Source organism: Bos indicus x Bos taurus, chromosome 25 (genome assembly GCF_003369695.1).
Source record: "Bos indicus x Bos taurus breed Angus x Brahman F1 hybrid chromosome 25, Bos_hybrid_MaternalHap_v2.0, whole genome shotgun sequence".
Taxonomy (NCBI): Eukaryota; Metazoa; Chordata; class Mammalia; order Artiodactyla; family Bovidae; genus Bos; species Bos indicus x Bos taurus.
The window spans coordinates 13,831,689-13,851,177 of NC_040100.1; the positions used below are offsets into that span (position 1 = coordinate 13,831,689).

The 19,489-nt window shown below is 44.5% G+C and overlaps 1 protein-coding gene across 5 annotated transcripts in view; it reads right to left on the reverse strand.

The window, feature by feature from the left end:
* Window positions 1-19,489, reverse strand: part of CALN1 (calneuron 1) — a 532,935-nt gene that overhangs the window by 388,189 nt on the left and 125,257 nt on the right. The window contains exon 1 of one of the 5 annotated variants that reach the window (XM_027526975.1): window positions 18,013-18,053. The exons of the other annotated variants lie outside the window; for them this stretch is intronic. The gene's annotated coding sequence lies outside the window, so the exon portion shown is untranslated. Of the gene's footprint in view, window positions 1-18,012; window positions 18,054-19,489 lie in introns of those variants that run through there. 5 annotated transcript variants of the gene reach the window in all.

Consider the following 19,489-nt stretch of genomic DNA (forward strand, 5'->3'; position numbering starts at 1 on the left):
GGGCTTCTGTAGGCTAAGTTGGGAACCCTCCACCTGAGACAGTGTGAAGCAAGAAACTGTTGGATCTGTGGGAAATCGCTGCACATGGTCCCCAATGTTGATTGTAAAGAGGTCTCCAGAATGGCCCTTCCAGTTCTTTACTAGCTGCCAAAGCAAAATATCTTAGACTGGGTAGCTTAAACAACAGAAATTTGTTTTCTCAGTTACAGAACCTAGAAGTTCAAGGTCAAGGCAGCTGCTTTCTCACTGTGTTCATACATGGTGGAAGGAGAGAGAGAGCAAGCAAACTGTGGGGGCTCTTCTTATAAAGGCACTAATTCCATCACTAATCTCATGACCTCATCTAAACATAATGATCTTCCAAAGTCTCCACTTCCAATGACCACCCCACTAGGGAATAGGGCTTCAACATATGAATTTTGAAAGGGACACAATTCCTTCCATAGCACTAACCAAGTTGAGAGTAAATATATTTGAAGATGGACGAGATTAAGCAGGGGCTTCCCAGGTCTTCCCAGGTGGCTTGGGTGTAAAGAATCTGCCTGTCAATGCAGGAGGCACAAGAGCCTCGGGTTCAATCAGGGGTCGGCAAGATCCCTTGGAGGAGGGCCCGGCAACCCCTCCAGTATTCTCACCTGGGAAATCCCATGGTTAGAGGAGCCCAGCAGGCTACAGTCTGTGGGACTGTGAGAGAGCTGGACATGACTTAGCAACTAAACAACAACAAGACCAAGCAAAAGTCTAAAAATCTGCTGCTTCTCATTATTTTTTCAAACTTGAATTAGCCCTAACTTATGCAGAAGAGGCTATAAGAGATAGACAGACAAGGGTACAGGACCCCAGGAGATTGAACGTCATTTGGGCCAATTTACATGAAAAGCATGTAAATTAGATTCATTCAATCCATCATTTGAATGGAAAGTGGTTTGAAATTTAACTATTATTTTGGAGTTGAGAGCATAAGACTATCTGGAAATAGGGCAATAGCACTGAGGACAAGGACTTCATTTTTTTCTAAGATTTCTTTTCATTCTGCTGTAAAACTGAGGATATGCCCAGGGATGGCATTTCAGGTAGGGGGCTGAAGCAGATCTAGCCGCAAGGAAGGTCAGTTCATCCATTCAGCTGTTGGGGCAGTATGGACTTAGATCACCTAGAATGCTATGATCCAGGATGGTGTTACAGAGGAAGGCACAGCCCATGTCCTCAAGATTAAGGACTATCTGAGCCATGCAACCGCTTGAGAATTGTCAACTTAAAAAATATTCACAACCTAAAAGTTGAGAGTTATGTTTTATTTGGTGGAAATGTTTAGGACTTCAAGCCTGGGAGACAGCAACTCAAGTAACCCTAAGAGAACTGCTCAGAGTAGATAAGGGGAGAAGCCAGGTTATATAGAAATTTTGCAACAAAGGACAGGTAGTCTGAACATTGAAAGATTATTGCTAATTAAAGAAAACCAGACATCCCAAGTAAAGGAATTCAGTGCTTTTCTATATATGGGAAGATGCAAGAGTCTGGGCTCACTGAAATTATTCCTTTGATATGCGTCTCAGCTATCTGGGGCCAGTATTCTGTGCTTTTCACATCCTGAGCTTCCTTGCGGCTCACCATAAGGAGTGGCTGCAGTCTGGTGGCTGCTAGATGGCAGGCACTCTTTTCCTTCTGTGTTCCCTCAAGACTCATCAGCTCACTGATGACTGTGACATCCTTGTTTACTGATATGGCAGGAAATATTATATTTCTCAGAACCATCCACTTAGAAAGAACAAGGCTCAGAAGCAAGCATCCTGACTGAGCCTGTGGTCCAGGTGGTATCTGAAAGCTGACACTGGGCATAGGCCTCTCACCTGCAGGCTAGACACTGAAGCCCTGCAGGCAGCCATGCCCAAGGTAGCACGTGGCCCCAGGAATGTCACAAACAGGACAAAAAGGTCACCCTGGCAGCAGGGCAGAGGACAGCGAAGGCAGGAAGGCAGTCACCTCAGGAATATCTGCTGGCAAGAAGAGAGTCCTAGCTGATGGGAAAAGTCACATGCAGAGACCAAAAATGAACATAACCCAAGATGCTGAGTTCACTGGGAGGACATCCCATGAGGCCTCTCCATCACAATCAAACCTTCACAAACACTCTGTAGTAGAGAGGAGTCTTTGTGAATGTTTAATCTTTAGTATAATCTACTAAAAGAAATGAGAAGCTATTCTATGCTCAAGAGACAAGAAAAACCAGACAGCATCAGCAACAACAAAAATCCATAAAGTAGGGAGTTCCCAAGCAGTTCAGGGACTGGGACTCTACACTTCCACCATGGGGGTATGGGTTCAATCCTTAGTTGGGGAACTAAGATCCCTCATGCCACACAGCAAAAAAAGAAAAAGAAAATCTCCTGAACTGAATAAAAATGAAAACACAACATATCAACTTTTTTTAAAGTTATATTTTAAAAAATCCAGAAAGTACAACCAGACACTGAGCTCTTCAAACACAATGTTGCCCCAGCATTGAGCCCAGCATCAGCCATAGGAGTACTCAAAATATATGTTGGATGAATGCATATATGAATGAACAAATGAATGAATGATATGGAGAAGCCTGCCCTCCAGAGAACCAACATGACAGAGAGGAAACAAAATGATTCTTCTGGAGTCACTATCCTTTCACTGTGAACCTAGGATGAAACACATCCCTGGGGCCATTAGAGGCAGAAAAGAAAAACTCAGGAATGAGAATTCTCATGTAGCCATAAGGATGCTAGAAGTTTCTCTGGGGACCATGCCCATCTGGCCTGAACATACCAAAGGAAAATTTCTGAGAATAGGTCAGGCATAAACAGAGGGACTATTTTTAGAGTGATTACTGTGTGATAGGCAATTCTAATTAAGCAATGTTAAGTAATGTCTCAGTTACACTTTGCTAGGCAGGATTAATATTATCCCCCCATTTTACAGATGAGGAAAATGAAGTCATAAAATTTACAACTGCTCCAAAGAGTGCAGAGTACATCAGTGGTAGAGCAGGAACTCAAACCCAAGTGGCCTGGCTCCAGAGGTCACACCTTAAGACAACCTCCCCAGCTGCCTCCTAAGACAGGGACCTAGAGACAGGATCCTGTGAGAGAATGTTCAGAACTCATCCTGGGACAGACAAGGAACAACAATGAAGGCATTCGTTTATTCTAGAAATGTGTATTTGCCTTTCTGATGCCATAATATGAGAGAGGACCTCTGTTCTGTGAGATGTGCATATTAGTCTGTCTACAAAGAAATACACTGGAGGACTTACTCCCTTATGGTCCAATGGTTAAGAATCTGCCTGCCAATGCAGAGGACACAGGTTTGACCCCTGGTCTGGGAAGATTCCACATGCTGTGGGGCAACTAAGCCCACACTCTAGAGCCCATGCTCTACAGCTAGAGAAGCCCCCTCATTAAGAAGCCCATGCACTGTAACTAGAGAGTAGCCCCTGCTCACCACAACTGGAGAAAGACCATGCACAGCAATGAAGACCCAGCACAGTCAAAAATAAATAAATAAAATAAAATTTTTTTAATAGAAATACATTGGAGGCCAGTGTGAGACTCAAAAGGTCCAAGAAATTCAGGAATGGAACTCTCTCCTCTGACAGAGGGTCCCCGCCAAGGTCATGTGGGTTGGAAACACAAACCTATCAGGTGCACAAGGCAGTACAAAACACCCAAAAACAGGGTGGAGGGAAGCATTCACATCAGTTAACAAATGGGGACTCCTGGAATGCGGCGAAGTGACCATGATGGAGGAAAGGAAGCCACCTTCAAGAGCCCTTGGCTGCAGGCATCAGAGGCAAGCTGATGGATCAGGAGTGGCAGGCAGGGAAGGGCACCAAGAGGCAAACAAACCCGAGTGCAAGGTCCCCCACTGTTTGCTGTCTTCTTCTGTCCTCCAGTCAGCCAGGAAAAGCAACACTGGATCACTTCCCACACTGCACTCCCAGCCAAAGAGATACAAAAGCCAACCTAATTTAGTCATCTTCTCCTCACTCTCTCCTAAAATGACCTTACTCACCAGGGCCAGGGAGATGGTCCAAGTCTGAATGAGGATGTGCTTTGCCTGGGCTTCCTGCTTCAAGGATGCCCAGGGGTAGGGAGGTTTTCAGACCCAGAGGGTAAGGTGCTGACACCTCCAAAAGGACATCTGCCAGCCCTCTCCCACCTCAGTGCCCTACCAGAGTTTCCTATCATGCCCCACATACCGCCCCTTCAGGTCATCAGCCTCTGACTGATGTAAGTGGCTCTTCCCTATGTCCACCTTAAGGACCTGCTTGGGGAGGAGGCCTTTGCCTTCAACCTCTAAGCACTCACATAGAGGCAGCACAGCTGACAGGCATTCAAGCCAAACAGACCCCTGATCCAGTCCTGGCTCTGCCACATTCTAGTGGTAAGGCCCTACCAACACCACCTTTCTGAGTCTTAGTTTCCCCAATCCATGAAATGGGAATCAAAAGTATTGGGCAGTGATGGGTGCTGCCTGGGATTCTCCAGAAAATGCTTAGTGCAGAGCCTGGCACATGGAACACATCTGCTCCTGGTTCTCAGGATCCTATCACCCACAGAAATGACCTCATTCACTAACATTAGTGGGTCAGGAGGGTCCAAGGTGGGAGAGGAAAGAGCAAAAAGAATGTGACCTCAGTGGCTATGATGCTGATACCCACCTGGTGCCATCTTAGACAAGACCTTGGAGAGCTCTAGACCTCAATCAGCAACTGGGATGGAGGTAGGGAAATCTGATGACATTGACATTGAAACATACCAGGAAAAGTGTGACATTTTAGAAGTGGCCAACAAGGAAAATGCAGACGGTCTACTATGAAAGGATCAAAAAACATGGAATATATATGCTGTTGTTCAGTCACCCAGTCATGTCCAACTCTTGGTGATTCCACGGACTGCAGCATTCCAGGCCTCTCTGTCCCTCATCATCTCCCAAAGTTTGCCCAAGTTCACATCCATTGCATCAGTGATGGCATCCAATCATCTCACCCTCTATTGCCCACTTCTCCTTCTGCCTGCAATCCTTCCCAGCATCAGGGACTTTTCCAGTGACTCAGCTGTTCACATCAGATGACCAAAGTACTGGAGCCTCAGCATCAGCATCAGTCCTTCCAATGAGTATTCAGAGTTGATTTCCCTTCAGATTGACTGGCTTGATCTCCTTGCAGTCCAAGGAATTCTCAAGAGTCTTCTACAGTCCCACAGTTCGAAAGCACCAATTCTTTGGCACTCAGCGGTCTTAACGTCTTTTGGGGTTGGCCAAAAGTTTGTGTGGGTTTTTCCATAAGATGTTACAGAGAAATTGAATGAAAATTTTGGCCAACCAAATACGTGTGTGTGTGTGTGTGTGTGTGTGTGTATGTTTTAAAGAGGAGTAAGTTGACCTGTAAAGGTTCTGATGCTATGCATGCATGTATGCTCAGTCACTTCAGTCATGTCCAACTCATTGTGCCCCTATGGACTGTAGCCTGCCAAGTTCCTCTGTCCATGGGATTGTCTAGGCAAGAATATTGGAGTGGGATACCATACCCTCCTCCAGCAGATCTTCCCGACCCAGGGATCTAACCCCCGTTCTCCTGTGTCTTGTGCATTGCAGGCAGATTCTTGACTGCTAAGCCACCAAGGAAGCCCTTGAATGCCATGGCCAAGCCCAGACTTTAAATAAAAATATGGATGACCCAGGGAATAGGAAAGATGCACAGGAAAGTGGGTGATAAAACAGGGAAGGAGCAAACCAAAGATGACAGAAGGCACCTGCCACAAGGCAGCCATTTCCAACCACGTAAGATCCACTCATGCCTGGAACATTCAGCTGACATCTCCCAGCATTGCCAAGGGCCATCTGCCCAGACTACAAGGAGAAGTCTGGTTCCAATGAGTCACTCCTTTATGGTGTGGTGATTTTTGCTTTCAAACGCAGGTTGTATCCACTAGCTGTATTCCCCTTGACAGATTGCACTTTGAACCTAAGGGGATAGAAGACTGGATTACAGGTAAAACCATGCATGGTTTACCTGCACACCAAGAAATCCCCATTCCAGGGGGATTTTTGTTTTTGCAATATAATTTTTAAAAATATAACTTCATTAAAGATGCTTCAGGTTTAGAAAATTCAGGAAGGACAAGTAAGTCAAAGAAACAAATGACAACTGCATCCTTTAAAGAATAGGATGCAGTGCCCACAAGGATGTAGGGGCCAGTCTGTACAAAGGACTGGTGGGGCAATGGGACCTGATGGCATAATTCCTGTACCCAAGCTCCTTGGCCTCTGCCACACAGAGCAACTCCCAAGGACATCAAAGGACTTCTAAGACCATCTGGTCTTAGAAGCCACTGAATACTACTCAACTTTTAGCTCTATGTAATATGCTATATTAATGATTTTTTTTTAATTTAGAAGTAAATATTTATACAGTCTTAGTTGTGAGGAAACATTTTCTATGCATGACTTTCAAACTTAAATATTTAAAGGGGGAGGATAAAAAATTGATTAAAACATCATCAAAAACCCAGTAAGTTAAAAATAATATAAAAGAAATAAAAAGGTAACCAACAAACTTGGAAATTTTTGCAACATAGAATAAACAAAGGGTCCTATTCTTCTTATTATAGTTCTTAATAGTTCTAAATTAGTTGAAAATATAGTTCTAAATTATTTTTTAGAAATAGATATATCAATACATAATTCACAAAAGGAAAAATCAAACAGCCAATAAGCACATGAAAAAATGTGTATGTTTGCTTATGGTTCCATAAATCCAGAATAAAACAATAATGTAAAACCACCTGGCTACCAAATTTCAAAAATGAGTTAATGCCCATAGCGGATGGTGAGGATATATAGAAATAAGTCATCAGAATGAGCCATCCCACATTATCAGAAGTGGGAATGGGAAAAAAAAAATCTTTAATAAAGATTCCCAAATCCTTGATCTGTTCATTCCATGTCTAAGAACTTATCCTTAGAAAAATAACACGTATCAAAAACAACACACAGCACAGCCATTTGTGGAATAGAGTGCATTCATTAAAAATGATGAGGTGGGAACACATATAACAACCTGGAGAGACACCCACAATATATTCAGTATAAGAAAAAAAAAAACCAGCTTATACAAAAGTATTCATATCATGACTCCTTCCAATAAATAGAGGACTATTTCATAAATACATATAAAACACCCACACTTACAAATACAAATTCTGAGAGCTTTTATCCTCAAGCTGTGATCCTTGAGCTATCTCTGGGTCCACAGGATTAAGAGTAAATTTTATTGTCTTCTCTTCACTTGTTCTCCAAAGCTTGATGGCACGTTTTTCACTTCTGTACTTAGAGCAGCATTTTAATACAAGACAGGCAAGACCAGATGGCAGGAATTTACTCCTTCAGAGGGCCCCGTTGGGTTGGGGAGTCTGAGTTCTCATCATCCCACAGGAGAGTTTACTCCCAAGTGCTTCTAAACCAAGACTGAATGCATCTAACCTGGGTGGCTTGGTGCTACAACTGTTCCCACAACTCAGCTCACTCCACCTGGCTGGCTCCACCAGGGGACCCATGGCAGCCAGCATCTGGCAGGGCAGGATGACAGATCAGCAAATGATGGGGACAGAGATCCTGACCCCCAGAAAGTCCTGGTCTAGGAAGTGCCCCCCAGATACAGCCAGGAGCTCTGAGCCAGAGGAAAGAAAGAGGCGAGGGCTGTGCTCATTTCTTCCAGCTCCTCCAGGGGAAAGGACTCAAGGACCTTCCAGGAGGTACCACTGACCACCAGCCCTGGTGAATGCAGAGACCTAAAGGTTTTTCTTTCCAGCCACACCATGCAACATGTGTGATCTTAGTTCTCCAAATAGGAATCCAATTCGTGCCCCCTACATTGGAAGTGCAGAGGCTTAACCACTGGACCACCAGGGGAAGTCCCCCAAAGACTTTCTTGATAACAGTGAAATGCAGAGATTCACGCATGCATTGGAAAAGTAGAAAGAAGAATGTTAAGTCACCACACCCTTTCTTGCCTGGAGAATCCCACAGACAGAGGAGCCTGGCAGGCTACAGTCCATGGGGTCACAAGAGTCAGACACGACTTAGTGACTAAACCACCACCATTGGAAAGGTAGAAAGAAGAATGCTAAACCACCACACCTTTTCAGAAAAATATTTATGCAATAAATCAAACCCTAATTTCCAGTGATCTGCATTGGAGAAGGAAATGGCAACCCACTCCAGTATTCTCACCTGGGAAATCCCATGGACAGAGAAGCCTGGCAAGCTACAGTCTATGTAATTGCAAAAGGGTCAGACATGATGTAGCAACTAAGCAACAATAGGTTAAACTGTATTTCCCAATGATCTACACTGTAATATCTGACCTGTGCCATTATTTCTGATTGGGCTTCCTTTTGCTGTTCATGGGGATGGTTTCCCCTGCCCTCACCTCTCTCTGTTAATTACCTACTGATCTAGAAACCTCACTTAAATTCAGGAGGGGAGTTCATTTTTAAGAGAGCCCTACAGTGAATCATTTTATTTCAGTGCAATAATGATTCCCTTATTCATCTGTTCAGATTCAAAGGTCCCTTTAAGAAGCACCTTAATTTTCCTTGTTTCCTTTCCTGCCTCTTCTCTGGGAAATTCAAGGACCAGAAAGAAGAGTTTTTTTATTTCCATTCCTCCTCTGCTAGCACCCATCATCTCCATCTTCAAAGACAGCAAATAATCATTGAGCAAGTGATGGAGACAAAGGTTACTTGCAATGAGAACCATCTTGCCAACCAACATAGGTCTGTTCTTCCAACATTAACATCCATGTCTTAAGGCCACAGAGGGCCAAAAGCACAGCTAGTTCCCCACAGCACTTCCCTCCAATTAAAATTAAGAAACATCTCCTAACGTCTTACAGGCAAAGCACTGTGCCCTAAACAGAGGAGAAAACATACAAATACACACACACATGCATCTACACACACACCATCAACAACCCTCTCCATCAGAGACGGAACAGCAGGTGAATTTTTTGAGGGTCTATTTCCTCCTTGGAAGAAAGCAGATACCTTCTAAAATCCCTTTATTTTTTACTTTTCCAGGACTCTGAAATTCTAAATTTATCTAGCCCAATCCAATAAGAATTAGAGTAAATGTCGAGGTAACAAACATATTTGTATAATAAAAACTACACAAACACAGAGGAAGGAGAAATAAAATCCATCATGCGGATCAAGAACACTCCACCGGGAAACTCAGATTTAACTGCCTTGAAATGTCAAGGGGCTTCTAGGCTGCAGAAGCAGCTGGCGCAGAGACATACATGGATCGTGAAAGTGACAGTGGTCAACCACCAAGGAGACCAAATGAAAGGCACTAAGGCGCTGGAATTTCAACCTCAGTGAGATGCAGCTGGAAGGTTCTAGAAGTCCTGAGCGGCATGACTCCCACCGTGTTTCCAGTGGATGGACCTGGAGGAATAGGCTCAAGTCCAGGCCAAAATAACAGCAGTGCCAGTGGGGTTGGAATGTCGGTGCCCGTGACACACCCATCAATCACAGGTGGGTGGAGACAGAGGGTCAGAGATGACAACCAGCATCTTATCCTGATCATCCTTGGGGCTCAGGGATGAGGGCCAGGCAGGAGAATGTGCTATATGTTGTGGAGGAAATGGTCCATTCTGTTTGGGACACGCTGAGTTTGGAGTGCCTATGAGAATACTTACATCTCATGTCTGATAAGAGGTGATGTTACAAAAGCTAATTAAAGTGTGGAGGGAAAGAAGATTGTTCCAAGAGAGAAACTAGAGAGAGTGTGAAAAGAAAGGGGCCAAGGCTCAAGAGGGAGGGGATGTATGTATATCTATGGCTAATTCATGCTGATGTATGGCAGAAACCATCACAATATTGTAAAGCAACTATCCTCCAATTAAAAATAAATTTTAAAAAACAAAGGGGCCAAAGCATCGAGTTTGGGAACAGCTACATTTGAGGGGTAGAAAGGGAAAACTTAGGGCTTCCCAAGTGGTTCAGTGGTAAAGAATCTGCCTGCAATGCAGGAGACACAAAAGGTGTGGGTTCAATCCCTGGATCAGGAAGATCCCTTGGAGAAGGAAATGGCAACCCACTCCAGTATTCTTGCCTGGAAGATTCCATGGACAGAGAAGCCTGGTGGGCTGCAATCCACCTGATGGGCTGCAATCCATCTGGTGGGTTGCAAAAGAGTTGGACACAACTGACTGACGAGCACATCAGTTCAGTTCAGTTCAGTCCTCAGTCGTGTCTGACTCTTTGCGACCCCATGAATCGCAGCACGTCAGGCCTCCCTGTCCATCACCAACTCCCAGAGTTCACTCAGACTTACGTCCATCGAGTCGGTGATGCCATCCAGCCATCTCATCCTCTGTCGTCCCCTTCTCCTCCTGCCCCCAATCCCTCCCAGCATCAGAGTCTTTTCCAATGAGTCAACTCTTCGCATGAGGTGGCCAAAGTACTGGAGCTTCAGCTTTAGCATCATTCCCTCCAAAGAACACCCAGGGCTGATCTCCTTCAGAATGGACTGGTTGGACCTCCTTGCAGTCCAAGGGACTCTCAAGAGTCTTCAACACCACAGTTCAAAGGCATCAATTCTTCGTTCAGCTTTTTTCAGTCCAACTCTCACATCCATACATGACCACTTTTTGGAAAAACCATAGCCTTGACTAGACAGACCTTTGTTGGCAAAATAATGTCTCTGCTTTCGAATATGCTATCTAGGTTGGTCATAACTTTTCTTCCAAGGAGTAAGCGTCTTTTAATTTCATGGCCGCAGTCACCATCTGCAGTGATTTTGGAGCCCCCAAAAAATAAAGTCTGACACTGTTTCCACTGTTTCCCCATCTATTTCCCATGAAGTGATGGGACCAGATGCCATGATCTTCGTTTTCTGAACATTGAGCTTTAAACCAACTTTTTCACTCTCCTCTTTCACTTTCATCAAGAGGCTTTTGAGTTCCTCTTCACTTTCTGCCATAAGGGTGGTGTTATCTGCATATCTGAGGTTATTGATAGTTCTCCCGGCAATCTTGATTCCAGCTTGTGCTTTATCCAGCCCAGTGTTTCTCATGATGTACTCTGCATATAAGTTAAATAAGCAGGGTGACAATATACAGCCTTGACATATTCCTTTTCCTATTTGGAACCAGTCTGTTGTTCCATGTCCAGTTCTAACTGTTGCTTCCTGATCTGCATACAGGTTTCTCAAGAGGCAGGTCAGGTGGTCTGGTATTCCCATCTCTTTCAGAATTTTCCACAGTTTATTGTGATCCACACAGTCAAAGGCTTTGGCATAGTCAATAAAGTAGAAATAGATGTTTTTCTGGAACTCCCTTGCTTTTTCCATGATCCAGTGGATGTTGGCAATTTGGTCTCTGGTTCCTCTGCCTTTCTAAAACCAGTTTGAACATCTGGAAGTTTACAGTTCACGTACTGCTGAAGCCTGGCTTGGAGAATTTTGAGCATTACTTTACTAGCATGTGAGATGAGTGCAATTGTGCAGTAGTTTGAGCATTCTTTAGCATTGCCTTTCTTTGGGATTGGACTGAAAACTGACCTTTTCCAGTCCTGTGGCCACTGCTGAGTTTTCCAAATTTGCTGGCATATTGAGTGAAGCACTTTCACAGCATCATCTTTCAGGATTTGAAAGAGCTCCACTGGAATTCCTTCACCTTCACTAGCTTTATTCATAGTGATGCTTTCTAAGGCCCACTTGACTTTACATTCCAGGATGTCTGGCTCTAGGTGAGTGATCATACCATCGTGATTATCTTGATCGTGAAGATCTTTTTTGTACAGTTCTTCTGTGTATTTTGCCACCTCTTCTTAATATTTCCTGCTTCTGTTAGGTCCATACCATTTCTGTCCTTTATCAAGCCCATCTTTGCATGAAATGTTCCCTTGGTATCTCTAATTTTCTTGAAGAGATCTCTAGTCTTTCCCATTCTGTTGTTTTCCTCTATTTCTTTGCATTGATCGCTGAGGAAGGCTTTCTTATCTCTTCTTGCTATTCTTTGGAACTCTGCATTCAGATGCTTATATCTTTCCTTTTTGCCTTTGCTTTTCACTTCTCTTCATTTCACAGCCATTTGTAAAGCGTCCCCAGACAGCCATTTTGCTTTTTTGCATGTCGTTTCCATGGGGATGGTCTTGATCCCTGTCTCCTGTACAATGTCATGAACCCCTCTGTCCATAGTTCATCAGGCACTCTATCTACCAGATCTAGTCCCTTAAATCTATTTCTCACTTCCACTGTATAATCATAAGGGATTTGATTTAGGTCACACCTGAATGGACTGAGCACATACACACATACAAAGGGAAATATGGAGATAGAAAAGTGTTACGGGCTGAATGGTGTCTTTCCCCAGAATTCATATGTTGAAGTCCTAACCTCAGAACATGACCATGTCCGGAGATAGGTTTTAAAGAGGTAATTAAGTTAAAATGAGATCATCGGAGTGGGTCTTCATCCCATATGACTGGTATCCTTATAAGAAACAGAACACTGGATACAGACACAGGGAAGGCCATCTGAAGACAGAGATAAGGCGCTGTCTGCAAACCAAGGAAAGAGACCTGGAGCAGATCCTTCCCTCAACCTCTGAAACCAACCCTGCTGATACCCTGATCTTGGGCTTCAGCCTCCAGAACTATGAGAAAATGAATCCCTGTTGTTTAATCCACTCAGCCTGTGGTGCTTTGTTACAGCAGCCCTAGCGGACTCATATAAAAGGCCAAGAGGTGAGAATAAAACCATGAGAGTTCACTCAGGGGGAGTTACCTGAGGAAAGGGTGGCTGATGGCATCATATATTGCCAAGCATGAGAAGTGAGTCCACATCATTAGATTTTAAAATGAGGCTGTCAGTGACCTTTCCAAAAGCAAGTTTACGGTATATTAAGTATTTAAGACTTACTCTCATAGGGGCCCAACAGTAGGGTCAGCCAGCAGCCAAGGGTTAACAGAAAAGACAAGAATAAGGTCAAAGAGTGAGAGTGACAGGGGCAGAGCCTTCTTTTCAGAAGCTTCCCTTTAAAGAGAGGAAGTGAAATAGGATGGCAGGCTAGGTAGGTAGCAGGGTCAAGCGAAGTTTTAGAGAGACTTACGACGATGAGATAAAGAAAGGAAAATTTGAGATCTGACAAAGGAGAAATGGAAACACATGAGATTCATGGCACAGTCAAGTTTTCCTTGTAAAAGAGTAAGGATACATCTTCCTTTGAAATGGGAAGAAAGGAGAAATTTTGAAGCAGAAATGATGGAGAATGTTGAGGTCAAGGGAAGAGGCAATGGGATACAGGCCCCAATCTCTCAAAGCAGGAAGCAAGGATAACTGCCAAGAACACACGTGGGAGAGGAGAGGAGGACACTGACAGAAAAGACTCGGGGATACAACCAATGTATTTCTGGTCAAGAAACCAGCCAGAATTCAATACAAAGATTTGCAGAATGGATTTAAGACCTACCTGTTGTTGAACAACCTACATTTTTAGTAGAATTGATTTAGCTGACTGAGAACTTGAAAAAGTGAATGGTTGGTTTCATTCAAAGTCAAGGTTGCAAAGTGAATATAGCAATAGGTCAGGAAGGTCAACATGTACAGGGAATTCAGAATAGAAATCATAGTGCAGGGTTCTAGGCTACCCATGCCAAGGACCTCTAAGAGACAGAATTGAAGGTTGAAGTCAGAAAGAGGCAGCCAACAGGCATTCTGCAACAGGGGTCAGAAAACTACAACCATGGGCCAAAACCCAGCCCACCTTCTGCTTTTGTAAATAAAGTTTTATCACAACACACCTATTGATCAGTTCAGTTCAGTCACTCAGTCATGTCTGACTCTTTGCAACCCCATGACTGCAGCACCCCAGGCTTCCCTGTCCATCACCAATTCTTGGAGCTTGCTCAAACTCAGGTCCATCAATTCGGTGATGCCATCCAACCATCTCATCCTCTGTTGTCCCCTTCTCCTCCCGCCTTCAATCTTTCCCAGCAGCAGGGTCTTTTCCAATAAGTCAGCTCTTCACATCATTTACACCTTGTCCATAGTTACTTTCCAGCTACAACAGAACTGAGTCACTGCAACAGGGATCACAGGACCTGCAAAGCCCAAAATACTTACTGTATACCTCTTGACAGAAAAAGTTTGCCAACCCCTAAGGAATGGACATGAAAATCAGAGAGCAACACCAGACAGGCAGAAAGAGAGGGAGAGCCAAAACCAGGCTAATCAGAACCCAAGGCAATGGGTATGGGCTGAGAGAATGAAGCATGAGGGCCCCCAAGCCCACAGGGCAGAGCAATCATGGCACAACTTAGGCAAGGACTGGACCCAGGAGATACAGGCCAGAGATCAGGCCTGAAGAAAGGGAGAACTCGGGGTGTCCCATTAATCTGCACAGAACCCCCACTGGAAGCTCATATTAGGGAGATAATATCAACCAATATGAACAGTTCAGCAAGGATGAGGCAGAGACTAAGGCAGAGTTCTCACCCCTGAGTTTAATGGGAAGATGAAAGCCAGAATTGAGTATGTGCGTGGCCAACAAGAGAAAGTAGAAGTCTGAAAATCAAGTAGGACACAAGTATCTGATGCTTCCATATACAGAGTTGCCCCACAAGACATTCCAAACCTACATATTGAATCCTCTTCTTTGTTTATGAACTAGGGTTTGCCCAGAGGTGGGCCCATCATGGACACATCTACAGAGAGCTAGAAAAGCAAAGATGGGGGAAACAGGAGAAGGCCAATGTCATCAGCACCCACTCCAGCAGTATGAGGGAGCAGGCCTCCACTCAAAGGTCAAAGGGTGCTCCAGGAGGGGAATGGCAGACTTGGGGTCTGGGTGACAATGTCCTGTGGAAGTCCTCTGCAGCCCCTGGCATGTCTTGGGTAATCAAAGTTACAGAGGTAGTATAGCCTGGTGACTTAAGGACATGAGTTTTAGAGTCATGAGTCAAGCTTCAGTACTCATTATCTGCGGGACCTTCAATAAAGTACTTAACCTCTCTGTGGTTTGGGGTCCTCATCCACACAAATAGAGACAGTTGCAGGATCTACTTCATCAAAGCTTCACTGAAAGAACTGAAGGAGTTAACACACACCAAGTACTCAGAAAGGAGGACTTATATAACCATTAGCTATAATTATACTGCCTCATCTTTCTACTAACTTTCATGTGCCCGTAAGTCTTCTCCCACTCTGTTTAAAGACTTGACCTCCTAGGTCAAAATACACACACCCTGAGAAAGCAGTGTCCATTTCGGTCCTTGAGTTTCACACCCACCGGTCTTCATCTCAAGTTAGTTTCTAAAGCATAAAAGTGACAAGGCAGAAAATGTCCCTGCCAGCACTGACATGCTGAAACAGGTGTCTGGAGTTGAAAAAACTGGGGGAAAAAAAGGATCCAACAAAATATAATTTATTAGTCATCACCTGCTGAACATGTCATGGCTGGGTGATAAATGCCAAGAACATCAATTATGAACTATTCTTACATCAGGTTTAACATTATCCACCACGACATCCAGAAACCTATATGTTGAGAATATTCTTTATTTGTTTGGACCACAGGAGGAAAATATTTGGAGTAGAAATGGTAAATGTAATTGTTTTGCATGATGCAGGGCAGCCTGCGTCAGCATCCCACCTGGGACCGGGTTGTTGAACATCTCTGTCAACGTGTCAACTCTAACTGCAGAAGCAAAGTGCTTAGTCGTGCTTCTGCATCCTTACCTGAAGCTGCAGGGAGAGGATGGAGAAACACAGATATTATTGGCAGTAATATTTCTGGATTTTGAGACATTTTGATGGAAAAACACAGGTATCACTGGCAGCAATGATTCTGGATTGTGAAACAGGTGTTTGAACATGACTATAACTAGCCATCTTTCTGGATGCCTGTGTCGTTTGATTCCCCTGCTTCAGGAGCAGCATGGGGTGGGAGGGAGGGGGATCTTTTCCCCAGGATTCATCCTGTCATGTCTCTCCTCCTGGTCTCACATTCACAGCAGCCCCAGCCTGATGATCTGTGACTCTGGACAAACCTCTCTGAGTCTTAGCAGACTCCTCTCCATAACTGAGTGGTTTAGATAAAATAAGTCCTATGGTCCTTTCCAGCAGTCAGAACCTCTGATTCTGACTCTATAAATGCTGACCAGGGACAAGACAACATTCTGGATCCAGAAAGACAAAAATAATGCAAGTGATTTGTAATTATGATGCTAACTTTTGGGCTCCAATACCTGAGCAATAACATTTCAATATTCAGAGATGAACTTTTAATGAATATTCAATTGCTCTATTGTTCTTTATAAGAATACAAAGTGGAAAAGGCAGGATCCGGGCCCCTTGTTCTCCAAACTCGGATGAACTAAGGAGGCCATACTCTCATGAAAAAGCGATGATCCCAGAAGCCCTCCTTGTGAGGCTAAGTAAGTCTGGAACATGTTTCTTCTAACTGGGCCCTGTTCTCTGGCAGCACCTCAGTTCAGTTCAGTTCAGTCGCTCAGTCATGTCCGACTCTTTGCGACCCCGTGGCAGCACCTGGAGCTGGTTAAAAATGCAGGCTCCCAGCCTGCTCCAGACCCGGCATCAGAACTTGCACTTGAACAAGATCCTCAGGCAATTGGCAGGCACTCTCCTTAGAGGAAAGCAAGTTGGCTGTACAGTGGAATCACCTGGGGTGGGGGTGGGGCGAGAACCTTGTCCCATTTCGCTCCCTCCCCCACCCTCACAGCGACGATTCAGGTTTCACTGGCCTAGGATGTGATGGGGCACTGGGACATTTTAAGGTTTCCCAGGGAACTCTAACATGCAGCAAAGTCTGTGAAGTACTGAACTAAACTCTCAAGTTCAGGTTCTAAAATTCAAATCCAGAGCCAGCCAAAGAAAAAGTGAAAGTTGCTCAGTCATGTCCGACTTTTTGCGACCCCATGGACTAAACAGTTCATGGAATTCTCCAGGCCAGAATACTGGAGTGGGTAGCCTTTCCCTTCATCGAGGGGGTCTTCTCAACCCAGGGATCGTACCCAGGTCTTCCGCATTGCAAGTGGATTTTTTACCAGCTGAGCCACAAAGGAAGCCCAGAGCCAGCCAACCTCCCCCTAGAAAGATATGCATCACCTTTCCCAAGATCACAGCGGGGTCACCCACTCCCTGGAGTTCTACCTGATGAAGGGTCACCGTCCCAAGTCAGGCCCGGCCTCTGTCATGTACCTTTGTGTTTAAGATCACGGCCCTGTAGCCCCCAAGGTCCTGCAGGACATGGACACTCCCAGGGAAAGCTACCTGGCAGCACTGACTTGCTATTTCTTTCTTTCTTTCCTTCTCTCTGTCTCTCATGACAACCACAACACTCCAAATTAGAGGAAAGAACTCACTTATTTAGCAACACCTCTCATGCAAGGATCTCCAAGTACAGGGAATCCTCCGGCCAGCGGCTGGAACCCGCAGCCAGGAGAGTCCAGGGCACGTCCTCCCTGGCTTCAGTCCCTTCTAGTGTGCCAGATTCTGAGTCAGCCTGCGTCAGAACGAACGCCTTAAGCCCAAGGTCTCTGTGTGAGGACCCACTGACAGTACCCACCAGCATGTCTGTTTCCCTCCTCTTCAATTATATGATTCCTCCCTGTTGCCTCCTGCCCTTTGAAGGCTCCATGGATTCTGTGCTTCTGGGGTTTTGAAAGACACATCTACCTCCTTGGGTGTGAGAAGTTGAGAACTTTGGTGTTTATGTAAACACCAAAGGAGCCTTGTAGGAGCCTACATGTAAACACCCTGTAGGAGCCAAGCTGGGAGCCAGCAGTTCTTGAGTATACCGGGGCTCACAGGTTGGTTAGTGTTGGTACAACTAACTTGAGAGTTGAGTCTCCAAATGAAAGGAGAACCACCAGCCTCAGCTGAGGGCAGATGATATGTGTGGACTAGCTACCGCCAAGTGACTCGGGAATGAAAGGGACTGGGACAACTCACCAAACAGACTTGAAAACGCCATCCCCTCAGAGGACTCTTCGCAGCTCTATGTTCATGAGTCTGGCCAAAAGAAAAGTGATTTGACTAAAGTGATTTCACAAAGTCACACCTGATCTTTGTGGTAGAAAGTCTGCTTCTCTTTGGGAGAAGAGGGAAGGTGGAGATTTAACTAGTGAGTTACACATCTATCTCTAGAGGGGAGTCTATAGTGTAGTGAACCTGGGACCCTGAGTTGTCTGTTCATTTCTTCATCTGTAAAATGGGGGAAATGCTCATAATCAGAGAGTGGATGACACGTAGTAAGTACGATGCAAGTTTCCTAATATTACTTGTCACTTCCCGCTGGATCTGGAGTGTGTGTTTATGTGTCTGTGCATCAAATGAATCATCTACCATAGACCAGATGAAATAACAGAGCAACTGGTTTTAAGAATGAGCAGTGGGATGCTGGAGGCTGAATGGCTCCATCAATGTGCAGTACAGATGTTTTGAGGTTTTTCTTACCAGGCTATAAAAATGTTTACACAGTAATTAGGCCTGTTATCAGTACACAAACAGATTACACTTTACAGAATGAATGAACAGCACAAAAACCCTCCCATTTTTCATCAGGTTCAGCATGCTTTCCTAATTCTTGGGTTTACCAAAATAAATTCATTTTTCTGACAACACGGAGCGGGTGCCGAGTGTAGGGAAGAGGCCCTGGGGTGGGGAAATCGACTCTGTTTAACAGAACGCATGTCATGTGCTCTCTCCAGTCCTTCTTTCTCCCCATCTGTAAAATGAGATAACCAAGGTCCCTGCTCACTCATCAACTCCATGGTTCTATTACTTTTCAAGCATTCTCTTCTAAGAACGTCTTTGCTCTCCTCTTCCCCAAGAAAGGATGTGTTTAATTAAAGAACTGATGGGAAAGGTAGTAATTCTGCTGAATCACATGAGTCTCCCATCCAACACAGGAGCACGGAGTTGATGGCAGTTCAATCCTGACACTTCAGCCCCCAAGGCCAGTCTGCAGGATGAGACCATGAAGCACTTCCCAAACACATCCATGGCTCTGAGTAACACTCCATGGAATGCTTTGCTTTTCCTGTTTTCAAAGGATAATATTCCAAGGTAATAAACATGTCACCAAAATAATGAACCAAGCTCCCTGACTTGCACTTTCAAGTTTTCATAGGAGCAAACTTGTGTTAATGAAACAAAAGTGATTTGTAATCATAAACCCAACTTTGGGGTTCTAACACTAGAGTAATATTGTTTAAATGCTCAGAGATGAACTTTTAATGAATATTTAATTGCTCCATTTTTTATAAGTATAAAGTATGCTTTCAGTGAACACTCTGAATACTGAAAAGGCAAGAGGCCGTTTCTCCCAGCTAAATGATGTGTTCAAGTTTCCTAATGATTTTGTTTCAAGGGGGTAAAGGTCATCAAGGTTTCAAGCTCTAGAGGAAGGAGTCTGGGAGAGTCATTT